A 13,028-nucleotide genomic window follows, 5' to 3' on the forward strand; every position below is an offset into this window, starting at 1 on the left:
CCTGCATTAAACACACGAATATTTAAACTTAATATTGAATGAATAGAGTAGACAATGACGCAAAGACCATTAAATACAATGACGTAATGACGCATATAAATACAATGACGCAATGAATTGAGTGATAGAAGAGGCAAGTCGAAAACTCAGAATTTTCAATCAAAAGATGTGAGCGCGAGTAGAAAAGAGCGTTATACACCATGGAAGGTACTTAGAGAGCCAGAGCTTTTACAACACGGAGCAAAATTGTTCAAATACAATATTTGTGGCTTTAAGAGATCTCTCTCTCATCCTCGCATAACTCAGCATAACTTCCTATATCTATATAGAGCTCTCCGTTTAAACACATATCCTCTGTTTCATTTTGTAGCTCCTCTGCATGCACCCCATATAGAGTAGTAGCATCTTGATGCTCGTCTGGCACCACCGCAGCGGCTTTTGATTGAGCATCTTCTCTGATCTCCTCCATTGATGTCGTTGTGATTGGCACATGGTAGCCTTCATACGTCCTTGCACTACGAGGGGCTACCTCTATGACGTACCACCAGTTTGATGTAGACTTTGTAGGATGAAATATTACCTGCCAGAGCCACATAACTTACATGAGAGCTTTCAAGCACATAACTTGTAAAAGGTGGATGTTAACTATTTACAGACTTACTTGTTCACAATGCTCGGGTAGTACGAAAGTGTCTCTTAGGTCAGTCCATTTCTTAGTAGAATCCACCTCAAGAATACCAGACTCTCCTCTACGCACAGTAGCGTTGCGACCCTTTATGATTATCTTGAACCATTGCACGTCGAACAAGTCGACAAAAAATCCTCTGTAATCGATCCTCAAAATCTCTTGCAGCATGCCGAAGTAAGTGAGTTCCGCCACAACAGGATTTGCATCAGAGGAACGTCGTCGACTAGACTATTCAAATTTTGCCATGATTCCACAATCTTGAGTAAAATGCGTTTTGTCGATTCGTTCCACCCTAAAATGTCGACCTTTACACCATGCTGCTGTGTATGACTTATACTACAACGAACAAAGATTATGAGTGGCCGTTCAAACGTTTATAAATAAAGTCACTTGCTAGTCGTACATTGCAAACTTACCTTGGTCGCGCAACCCCGAGAGTACTCCCACTCTTCTTTAGTCACTTCGTCACCGCATTGTTGTGCGCTTTTCAATTGTTTGTGCAACCATCTTAAGCTCATGAAGGTTGGTAGGCTCTCCAGAACCGCTGGATAGTGCATCGGTGGTCGTCTTCCCCGTCTCCACTCGATTCGTGCCCTTTGTCGCTCTTGCTTTGCATCCTCATATTGTGAAATCCACTTTTGCATCACTGGATTGGGAAGCATGCAAAATCGGTTGATTTTAGCCTCTAGATCTTCCGTCATCTTCTTCTCAACACCGAGATTGCACATGACAATCCCAGATATGCGCTCATCATCTATGGTTCGCAATAGCGTGTCCCGGGATTTATCAAATCCGTCTAGCCACTCTCCAATGTACACTAGGGACTCTGATACCAACCAACCTTCTGCCATGCTACCCTCTGGACGTGCCTTTTGACGCACATATCCCTTAAGCGTTTTCATGAAACGGTCTAAGAAGAACATCCATCTGGAATGAACTGTGCCAGCTATTTCCACCTCATCAACTATGTGAACAAGAAGATGCACCTGAATGGTTAGCATTGTAGAAGGAAAATGTTTCTCAAACATGCACACAAGCTCCGCAGCATTTAGTTTGGCGAATGGTATGGAGTCTACTTTTACTTTGCGTTCTTGGGCTCCTGTGAAAATCCATGGTGCTTTAGGGAGTTTTATCGATCCATTAGACGCTGTTTGCGGCCAATATTGCTCCATACGATCCACATTTCTAAGGTCAACTCTGGCTCCCAAAGTATCTTTCTTGCCGGTCAAATGGTCCCATAGTAGATTACCCACATTCTTGAATATGTGCATTGGATCGAGCAAGTGATTGATCATGAGTCGGGGCCAGTATGGTAACTCGTACCATAGATATAGTCTCTTCATCCCTGGAGGCAATCCGTCATCGCACATCTCCTTCTGCTCTAACCATGCTTGTGCAGACATCCTTGGTGGCTCTCTTCCCAAAAAGCCGTCGCGTAACACATGATTCTCTGGAAGATACGCTTGATGACCTTCGTAGATTTGCTTCTTCAGTGAGGGTGCCCTACGTGCATTCAGTCTAGGTCCACATGTGACACATGCTCTGTATCCGCTTGTTTGAAGCCCTGCATGTATACACATGATAATAGATCAACTATGGGAAAAAACAAGATTTACAGTGTCTGAGTGAGGAGTGTCAATAGATCACATGAGCATTCTGTTAGCCCGGGATAGTCATGCATGGTCCACATTAGAATGCCTCTGATCAAAGCATTCTGTCGTCCTGTGTGTCGGCTCATATCCACCACCTCTATGCCAATCCACAATTGTTGTAGCTCTTCCAATAGTGGACGAAGATACACATCCATATTCCCCACTTTATATCGCCCTGGCACAATCAAGCTTAGCCATAGGTGCCCCTTCTTTGTAGTCAACCACGGGGGAATGTTGTAGTTGACGATGACAACGGGCCATACACTGTAAGATGTTGATCTTTGACCAAATGGATTTACGCCATCCATAGCCAGGCCTAAGCGCAAATTTTGAGCTTCCCTGGCAAAATTTGACCATGTTCCATCTATATGTTTCCACGCTACGCAATCTGCAGGAATTCGTAACATACCATCCGAAGATTTATTCTCCTCATGCCATGATGCTAGGGCGGCCATGGACTTACATTCGAAGAAATGCTTGATGAGAGGAAGCAGAGGGAAATGTCGCAAAACCTTTTGTGGAATTTTTGTCCCGTGGAGATCTACTCGATATCTTTCAGAATCACATTTCGGACACTTCTCCATGTCTATGTATTCCCCTCTGAAAAGAATGCAGTCATTAGGACAAGCGTGGATAGAATTGTAATCCATCCCCAAGTTTCGCAAAATCTTTCTTGCTTCATCTCGGGAATCTGGCATCACATTGTCAGCTGGTAGTATGTGCTCTTTCAGCAATCTACACAACATAAAAATATGATACAGTCGTGTAAAAATCTATCAGATCATTATACATTTAGAGTTCTATAAAAGTAAACTAATTGTAATAGATCACCTGAAAAGCGCTGTGACGCTAGTGTCACTCCATCCAAACTTTGCCTGCATGTTGAGAAGAACCAGGAGTGCTTTCAATCTAGACATACGTGCTCCATTATACAATGGCGTATCGGCTTCACTTTTCATATCATCATAGATAAGCCTTTCTGAATCCATGATCGTCTCGATCATTTCATCAATCTCGGGCTCAAACATTGCCTTGTTGGGAATGTGCTCTGCATGATCATCCCCCGAGCTGTCAGAGGCTACATCTTGTGGCCTCACATATGCTGCTTGACCAAAGCGCCTGCGAACACGTCTATTGGGTTGCAAGATTGCTGCTTGTTGGCCAGCGTCAGAGTCCGACGAGTTATAGTTGGCAACAACTCGATCTATAATAGATGGATCGAACTCGCCAAATTCGTGAGCGTGCTGCGAAGAAACACGTCTTGTCCGTCGCACAGCATGCTTGCATTGATTACAAGGACATAAGACCCTCGTTGAGAGATAGGTGTTTCGGTTGGACGGTCCCACATCCTCGTCGCTACTCATAATGAGGATAAAAAACTTATAACCTGGACAACAAATTTAATATTCTATTGGCATTCTTCGTCTTATCTCTCTCTCTCTCTCTCTCTCTCTCGCTCTCTCTCTCTCTCTCTCTCTCTCTCTCTCTCTCTCTCTCTCTCTCTCTCTCTCTCTCTCTCTCTCTCTCTCTCTCTCTTACCTCACATTCTCTAGTCATGTCCAATCCCCGCACACCTCGGTCTAGAGGTGCACGGAGATCAGAACCACCGGGTTATAATCTCGTCTTTATTGGTCAATACCTATATTTGTGGGTACAAGAAATCTACACACCCACGTCTACATGATACTGCATGTAGTGGACAAAACCCCTTTGCCTCTTCTCTAGCTGTAGCACTTCACAGCATCTTAACATCTTTTCACAGTAGATCTTTTCACTGTTCGTCTAACTCTAAACCCTAAACCGTAAGTAATTCTTGCGTGGACTCGATCTAACGTAAATAAGCGTAAATCTAAATAAACGTAAATCTAACTAAAAATAAAGCTAAATCTAATTTAACGTAAGCCTAATGACTAGAGGTTGTCTAGATGGTCATTGTGTCGGGAATGTAGTGACTCTTGCCGCCCTGAAGATCCACCTTCTTCCCTATCTTCTGAAGACATTTCACCAGTACTTTTGGATCGACGGAGCCCACCATGAGTGAAGGCAGCAATACCCTATATTCTATTGAGGGATTTCTTCACCCGCTTCATGCAGGCATCGCAGTCTATGGAGACCTAAATCTAATCTAATATAACGTAAATCTAAATCTAGCTTAAATAAACGTAAATCTAGTTAAAAATAAACCTAAATCTAATTTAATGTAAGTCTACATATAACCTAATCTTTAACGTCTTTTAAGATAGTTTCCTACGACGTTATAACTCTCTTCTTCTTGTGTGTGTGCGCGTGTGTGGATGTGTGTGCCAATAAAAAGAGATAAATGGTATAACCTTTCTATCACCCATGCCAAGTATGGTAGATTGATTATGCCATTTCCCTCTTGAATAATAGGTCTTGAGTTCAACTCCTCGTCGGCTAGATCTTTAGGTATTTTAATTTTAATTAGTTTCCTACGACGTTAAATTAGTTTCTCTCTCTTTCTCTCTCAATGTGTGTGCGTTTTTTTGGATCGTATGCATGTTTTCTCTCTCTTTTCCTCTCTCAATGTGTGCGTTTTCTGTTTATGCATGTTCTCTCTCTCTTTTCCTCTCTCAATGCGTGCGTTTTTTGTTTATGCATGCTCTCTCTCTCTTTTCCTCTCTCAATGTGTGTGTGCATTCTTTGTTTATGTATGTGTGTGTGCGTTTTTGTTTTTGTTTGTACTCTCTCTCTCTCTCTCTCTCTCTCTCTCTCTCTCTCTCTCTCTCTCTCAAAAACACTATGTGTGTGTGTGTATGTGTGTGAGAGAGAGAGAGAGAGAGGGAGAGAGAAAGAGGGGAAGGGAACATGAGAATGAGGAGAGGGAAGGAGCATACCTGGCTCTCCTTCCTCTCCTCGTGTGTGTGTGTGTGTGTGTGTGTGTGTGTGTGTGTGTGGAGAAGAAAAAGAGAGAGAGAGAGAGAGAGAGAGAGAGAGAGAGAGAGAGAGGGAGAGCGTTACCTGCTCCTTGCTTGAGGGCGCCGAAAAACTCAGATCTGAGATCTGAGTTTTTGGGCGCGCTCGGTTATTTTTTTACCCCAGCCGGCGTCGCTATGAGCGTCGCAAAGGGAATTTTTTTTTTGAGCGTCGCTGTGTGAGCGTCGCTAATATGAATAGCCTCTTGTAGTGTCTCTACTATATCTACCCCTATGATAGGTGCATTGAAATCATCAATAAGTGTAGAATATGGCACACTATCCATATCTATTGGTTCAAGTCTTGTCTCTAGCATAGGAGCAACTACACTAGGTTATACCTCATGTGTAGAACAAGTTGCATCCTCTAGAATAGTCACTTTTGGTGTCTTTGCTATAGTACTCTCTAGTGTACTTGTCCTATTGTCAATCTGAGAATTCATCTCATTCATGTCAATCACTCTAGAACTCAACTGATCAGCTGTGCTTTGAGTAAAAATTTGTCTATGTGATGGAGATTTGGGAGGTGACCTGGTGGGGGAAGTCTATCTAGCATATTTCTGTGGACTTTGTGTGGTTCTTACTACAGGATCATGTCCATGCCATGGAGAATATGGAAATACCATCATCAAGAAATATCTAGTACCATCGTGTCCCTATAAATCCTATTGCAAGGACCTCCAATACGATATAACATAAGGCTCATGGATCACTCAAAACATCTTGTGGTCTACTCTCATCGATATCTACGTCCACACTCATCAACATAAGCCAGTGTGTGCTCCAATATATGTAATTGCACTATCCTAGGATGTACCTAGGTGTCTAAACAATTGTTAAGATGTGTTCTATCTACAACATAATAAGGGCTAATTGACAAGGACATATATGTGGCCTTGAGCTCATCAGTGAAGAACTCAGTCGAACGAAGGTAGCATCCCTAAAGTCTGACAACCTACCGTATCGAAGGGTCAACGTCATCCGAGAATGTGCCTTTGGTGTAGGAATGTCCATCAAGGTCAACAAGACAAGGCACGACTCCTCTATAGCCTAATAAATGTAGCACAAGATTTAGTATGGTGCTCTCTACTCATCATGGAAACACTATCATCAAGTGGTATCTGCGTGGTGTATTTGGGTGGTGATCTATGTATCATCCGTTGTATGTGATGCATGTGATCTAGCAACCACTGTATCTAGTGTGCTCATAGTCTATGGTGTGGTCTCTACAACATCTCTAGCATGTATACTAGTCGTATTAACCTGTGATGTCGCTGTATATGGGCATGGTAGATTTGGTGGTGCACTTGTAAGACTCTGTCTCCTACCCTCCATGTCTGCTCTAGCCTTTTCCATGATCTCAAAAAAGGTTTTTCTTGTAGATGGCTTGGATGATGTGAATCCTAGACGTGATCTAATTCATGGTCACTGTGTAGAGGGTGTGGTCATCGGATCTACTATAGGCTCAACAACACTACTCCACGAAAGGGAGTAGTGTAGTCCACACAACAACATATAGGTAGTCCATCGTAAATGCTCCTATAGGTACCCCACAAGGAACCTGGTGGAAGTCCATTTAGCAGCCTTAATTGTTTTTGAATAGAGTAGTTGATGTTATGCTAGAAGCGTAAACAATGATGGAGTGGACGTACTTCCATCTTATTTGCATGCCATGTACAACATATCAAAAAATGAGATTGATAAGCCCTTGGCTTCAATGACAGTCTCAACCTTGGGAGCTAGTATGATATGTGCCTTGCACAATTACACGGGCATGGATACATCACAATGCACCATTGCCAAACTTAAATTGTAAGATTATATCCAATTAGTGCGAAATATATGTGCCATTATCCTTGATCTGAAGTCATTGGAAACTACCTTGGTATAGAATAGAAGCCTTGCTTTGCGTGAAGACTGGCAAAGAAATTTGCTTTGCACATTAGAGAAATCTGATGCAAATGAAAGAATAATTTAGAGAAAAAACAAGTATAACTTGAAATGTACTAGCCTTGTTGCCTCTCTGAGGGCGGTTATCTTGCCTTGGATCATAGCCTTGTATGCTAAGAAATTTAGAGCTATGGATGTACCCTTCATTGTTAAGTATGGAGACTGATTTACCCTTGTAATTTTCTGTGGTAAAAGCGCACATTTGTAAGGCCCCCATTATGAGGAGAAGCCATCGTGCGTGAAGGAAAATCACTCACCAGAAACCAAAATTTTCACGGACAAGAATCAGGGGCAACGTTAGAGGCCTCGGGGGCGGAGGCCCCCGAGACTTTTTTTTTTGCCGGAATATTCTTTTTTGCTGGAATATTATGGCCCGACGGCGGCCGGAAAACAACCGGTTGGTTGGCCGGTGGCTGGTAGTCAATGGCCGGTGGCCGGTGGTCGGAAGTCAATGGCCGGTGGCCGAATTCAAAAGCGGACTTGTCTTCTCAAGGGCGGCCACACATGGGCAGATTGGAGGGTCTGATTTGGACTTATTCGCACAAGGGCGGCTACACATGGCTGTCTCTCATAAGAGAGGGCAGCCCTTTTGGCCTATAAAAGGAGGCCATTTCTACACACATTATATAGTGTGAAGTTGATGCAACAGGGTGAGTGTGAGGTGGTGAGAGTGAAGCAAGGCGGGAGCTCTATTAAGGGTATAATCCCTTTGTAAACTACTTCTTGTTTTGAAGTACTAAAGCCATTGAGTGGCTGCTTTCCCGTGGACGTAGCCCACATTGGGTGAACCACGTATATCATGTGTACTCTCTCTCTCTCTCTCTCTACTCTATAATCTCATGTATGTAAATCTTTCTCTCTCCATTAAGTAATCTACTCAATTATCTATTTAGCTACGTCTTATTTCCTAACAACTGGTATCAGAGCAAGGTTTGGTCGTAGCTAAATTATCTCAAGGAAAGGATTCCTTGAATTGAGTGGGAGTTATGGCGGAGGAAGGGAAGCTCAAGATTGAGAAGTTCAACGGCAAAAACTACCAACATTGGAAGATGCAGATTGAAGACTATCTCTACCAGAAGGACCTCTATTTGCCACTAGGCGGTCTTGCAAAGAAGCCCGCAACGATGGAAGATGAAGCATGGATTGTCCTTGATCGAAAGGCCGTGGGAACAATCCGGTTAAGCTTGGCGTCAACTGTGGCCTTCAATGTTTCGGAGATGAAGACCACAGAGGACTTGATGAAGTCACTTGACGACTTCTACGAGAAACCATCGGCATCCAATAAGGTATTTCTTATGAAGCGCTTGTTCAATCTAAAGATGGCAGAGAATGGTTCAGTTGCAGAACACCTAAATGACGATCAGTGAAAATCAATTTTGATGACGAAGTGCGAGCTCTCCTTATACTATCATCTCTACCGGATAGTTGGGACAGCGTTGTGATGGCTGTAAGTAATTCTATCTCTGGCACAAATACTCTTAAATTTGATGATGTTGTGGGTGTTCTCCTAAGCGAGGAAATGCGAAGGAGAAGCACAGGAGAATCATCAAGTGCTGCACTATCAGAGGAAACAAGAGGAAGGCCTAAGGAGAGGTTCAAAAGCCAAAAGGGTCGTGATCGCTCAAGACGGAGCAAGTCACGCACAAAGTCAGTTCTTGAATGTTGGAACTGCGGCAAGAAGGGCCACGTCAAGAAGGATTGCTGGTCCAAGAAGAAGAAGGAGACAGAGTCTCAAGACAACAAGCCAACATCGGAGGAAAATCTGGCAGGTAAAGTAGACCAAGATGCTCTAATTCTCTCATTAGACAATGTGTCTAATTCCTGGATAGTAGATTCCGGGGCTTCATTCCATGCGACACCACACAAGCAACATTTCCAAGACTACACCAAAGGTAATTTTGGGTATGTATACTTGGGAGATGATGAAGCTTGTGAGATTGTCGGCAAAGGTAAAGTTTCTGTCAAAACTGCTAACGGAAATGAATGGAAGCTGAAAGATGTTAGGCATGTTCCTTCTCTTCGCAAAAATTTGATCATTACTGGACAATTGGACGATGAAGGTCACAACATTTCATTCGGAAACAAATGGTGGAAGATCTCAAAGGGATCTTTGGTGGTTGTCAAGGGAGAAAAAGTCGGTACACTTTACTTGTGTACTGTTAGCACGCAACCTTCAGCTTGTGCAGCAACTACAGAAGTTGACAATGCGGTGTGGCACTACCGACTTGGGCATATGAGTGCCAAAGGAATGCAAATCCTTCAAACAAAGAAGCGTCTACCAGGTTTGAAAGAAGTGGACTTAGAGTTCTGTGAAGATTGTGTTTATGGTAAACAAAAGAGGGTAAAATTTCAAAAATCAGGAAATGAAAGAAAAAATAAAAAACTTGAGTTGGTTCATTCTGATGTTTGGGGTCCTGCAAGTACACCATCACTTGGTGGCTCATCGTACTATGTAACATTCATAGACGATGCGACTAGGAAAACATGGGTTTATGTCATGAAGAATAAATCCGATGTATTTTCCATATTTCAATGGTGGAAAGCCTTTGTGGAGAATGAAACATGTACCAAGGTTAAATGCCTCAAATCCGAGAATGGAGGAGAATATTGCAGCCAAGCTTTTGAAAGATTTTGTAGTAGCAATGGCATTCAGAGGCAAAGGACAACCCCAAGGACACCTCAACAAAATGGGATTTCGGAAAGGATGAACAGGACAATCATGGAACGAGCACGAAGCATGCGGCTACATGCAGGCCTACCGCTTGAGCTTTGGGCGGAAGCTGTAAGTACGTCTGTGTACTTAATCAATCGGTCACCCTCAACGACATTGGATGGGGGAGTTCCAGAAGAGGCATGGACAGGTAAACCGGTGAATTATGCATTTCTCAAAGTGTTTGGGTGTGAGGCTTTCATGCACATAGATAGAAGTGTAAGATCAAAGCTAAATGCAAAGTCCAAAAAGTGTTTCTTCATTGGCTATGGAGAAGGAGACTTTGGGTATCGCCTATGGAATCCTGAAGATGGTAAAATCTTAAGGAGTAGGGATGTAATTTTTAACGAACAAAATATGTACAAAGATTACTTGGAAAGAAAACAAACAAAAGAAACAGGTGATGAGTACATGGAGCTTGAGGATGGTGAAAACTCAAGGATTGCAAACGGTGACAATGTGCAACAACGTCAACCAAATGAGGAGCCTCAACCTATTCTCCGAAGATCTACAAGAGCAAGTAGACCTCCAGAAAGGTTTGTTCCTTCCTTCAACCATCTCTTGATCTCAGATTCTGGAGAGCCGGAATCATACGAAGAAGCTATGCAACATGAATCCAAAGAAGAATGGACGAAGAGCATGCAAGTGGAGATGGACTCACTACATCGCAACCAAACATGGGAGTTGGTTGAGTTGCCTAAAAGTAAGCAGGCACTTCAAAACAAATGTGTGTACAAGCTGAAGGAAAAAGAAGGTGGGAAGAAAAGGTACAAGTCTAGGCTTGTGGTAAAAGGGTTTTCTCAAAAGAAAGGTATTGACTTCAATGAAATATTTTCTCTTGTTGTAAAAATGAACTCAATTAGGCTTGTCTTAAGCCTTGTGGCTGCTCATGATCTAAATCTTGAGCAAATGGATGTAAATACGGCATTCCCTCACGGTGACTTAGAGAAGGAAATCTACATGCTTCAACCAAAGGGGTATGAAGTAAAAGGTAAGGAGAAAATGGTTTGCAGATTAAAGAAGAGCTTGTATGGTTTAAAGCAAGCATCAAGAAAATGGTACTTGAAGTTTTATCGATGGATGTTGGATCATGGATTCACAAGATGCAACTCAGATCACTGCGTCTACACAAAGAATTTGGGAGATGGGAAATTCATCATCCTAATGTTGTATGTTGATGACATGTTGATTGCAAGTGGTTACATGCAAGACATCAAAGACCTAAAAGAGGAGCTGTCTAAATCTTTTTCAATGAAAGATTTAGGTGCTGCAAAGAGGATGCTTGGTATGAAAATATCAAGGGACAGGACGAAGAAGACAATAAAGCTATCTCAATAAGATTACATCAAGAAGGTACTAGAAAGGTTTGCAATGCTAAATGCAAAACCAGTTTCTACACCTTTGGCTGGTCATTTTAAACTAACGAAGGATATGTGTCCAAAGACACAAGAGGAGATAGCCTATATGTCTAAAGTTCCATATGCTGCAGCAGTAGGTTCTCTAATGTATGCTATGGTCTGGACAAGGCCAGACATTGCACATGCAGTGGGAGTTGTGAGTAGGTTCATGGACAACCCAGGTAAAGAGCATTGGCAAGCTGTGAAGTGGATACTTAGGTATCTAAAAGGGACAACAACAAATGCTTTGTATTTTGGAGGAACTGATATTTTTCTAGAACGGTATGCTGATGCAGATATGGCAGGTGACAAAGATACTCGAAGGAGCACTACTGGCTATGTGTTCACGGTTGGAGGCACAACAATAAGCTGGGCTTCAAAGCTGCAGAAAGTGGTTTCACTTTCTACCACGGAAGCAAAGTATGTAGCAATGACGGAGGCAAGCAAAGAAATTATGTGGCTCCACAGATTCTTAGAAGAGCTTCGATTCAAACAAGACAATTGTGTCTTGTACAGTGATAACCAAAGCGCTATCCATCTTGCGAAGAACTCAGCCTTTCATTCAAGTACAAAGCACATTGAGGTGAGATATCACTTCATACGCACTCTTTTGGAAGAGGGACAGCTAAAGCTAGGAAAGGTGCATACAAGTGAAAATCCTGCAGACATGTTTACAAAGGTGGTCAACAAGGAGAAGTTGAGCTTTTGCTCATCTTCAATCGGCATTCAAGGATAAGAAGCCAGAATGGAAAGCAGTCACAGGTTTGGTTTGGAGATCAGTCTCCAAGTGGGAGATTGTTAAGTATGGAGCCTGATTTACCCTTGTAATTTTCTGTGGTAAAAGCGCACATTTGTAAGGCCCCCATTATGAGGAGAAGCCATCGTGCGTGAAGGAAAATCACTCACCGAAAACCAAAATTTTCACGGACAAGAATCAGGGGCAACTTTAGAGGCCTCGGGGACGGAGGCCCCCGAGACTTTTTTTTTGCCGGAATATTCTTTTTCGCCAGAATATTATGGCCGGACGGCGGCTGGAAAACAACCGGTCGGTTGGCTGGTGGCCGGTAGTCAATGGCCGGTGGCCGGTGGTCGGAAGTCAATGGCCGGTGGCCGAATTCAAAAGCGGACTTGTCTTCTCAAGGGCGGCGACACATGGGCGGATTGGAGGGTCCGATTTGGACTTATTTGCACAAGGGCGGCTACACATGGCTGTCTCTCATAAGAGAGGGCAGCCCTTTTGGCCTATAAAAGGAGGCCATTTCTACACACATTATATAGTGTGAAGTTGATGCAACAAGGTGAGTGTGAGGTGGTGAGAGTGAAGCAAGGCGGGAGCTCAATTAAGGGTATAATCCCTTTGTAAACTACTTCTTGTTTTGAAGTACTAAAGCCATTGAGTGGCTGCTTTCCCGTGGATGTAGCCCACATTGGGTGAACCACGTATATCGTGTGTACTCTCTCTCTCTCTCTACTCTATAATCTCGTGTATGTAAATCTGTCTCTCTCCATTAAGTAATCTACTCAATTATCTATTTAGCTACGTCTTATTTCCTAACATTCATCATACCAACCTCCAAGAGAAAATCAAATAGACATGGTGCCAAGTTTACCAAAGTTTGTATGTGTTGGCAGATTGCCGTGATTGGATGATGTAGCCTAGTGAGAACTCAAACCATCATAAATATCAATCCAAGGACG

The sequence above is a fragment of the Adiantum capillus-veneris genome, chromosome 30 (genome assembly GCF_014529385.1).
Source record: "Adiantum capillus-veneris isolate H3 chromosome 30, ASM1452938v2, whole genome shotgun sequence".
Classification (NCBI taxonomy): Eukaryota; Viridiplantae; Streptophyta; class Polypodiopsida; order Polypodiales; family Pteridaceae; genus Adiantum; species Adiantum capillus-veneris.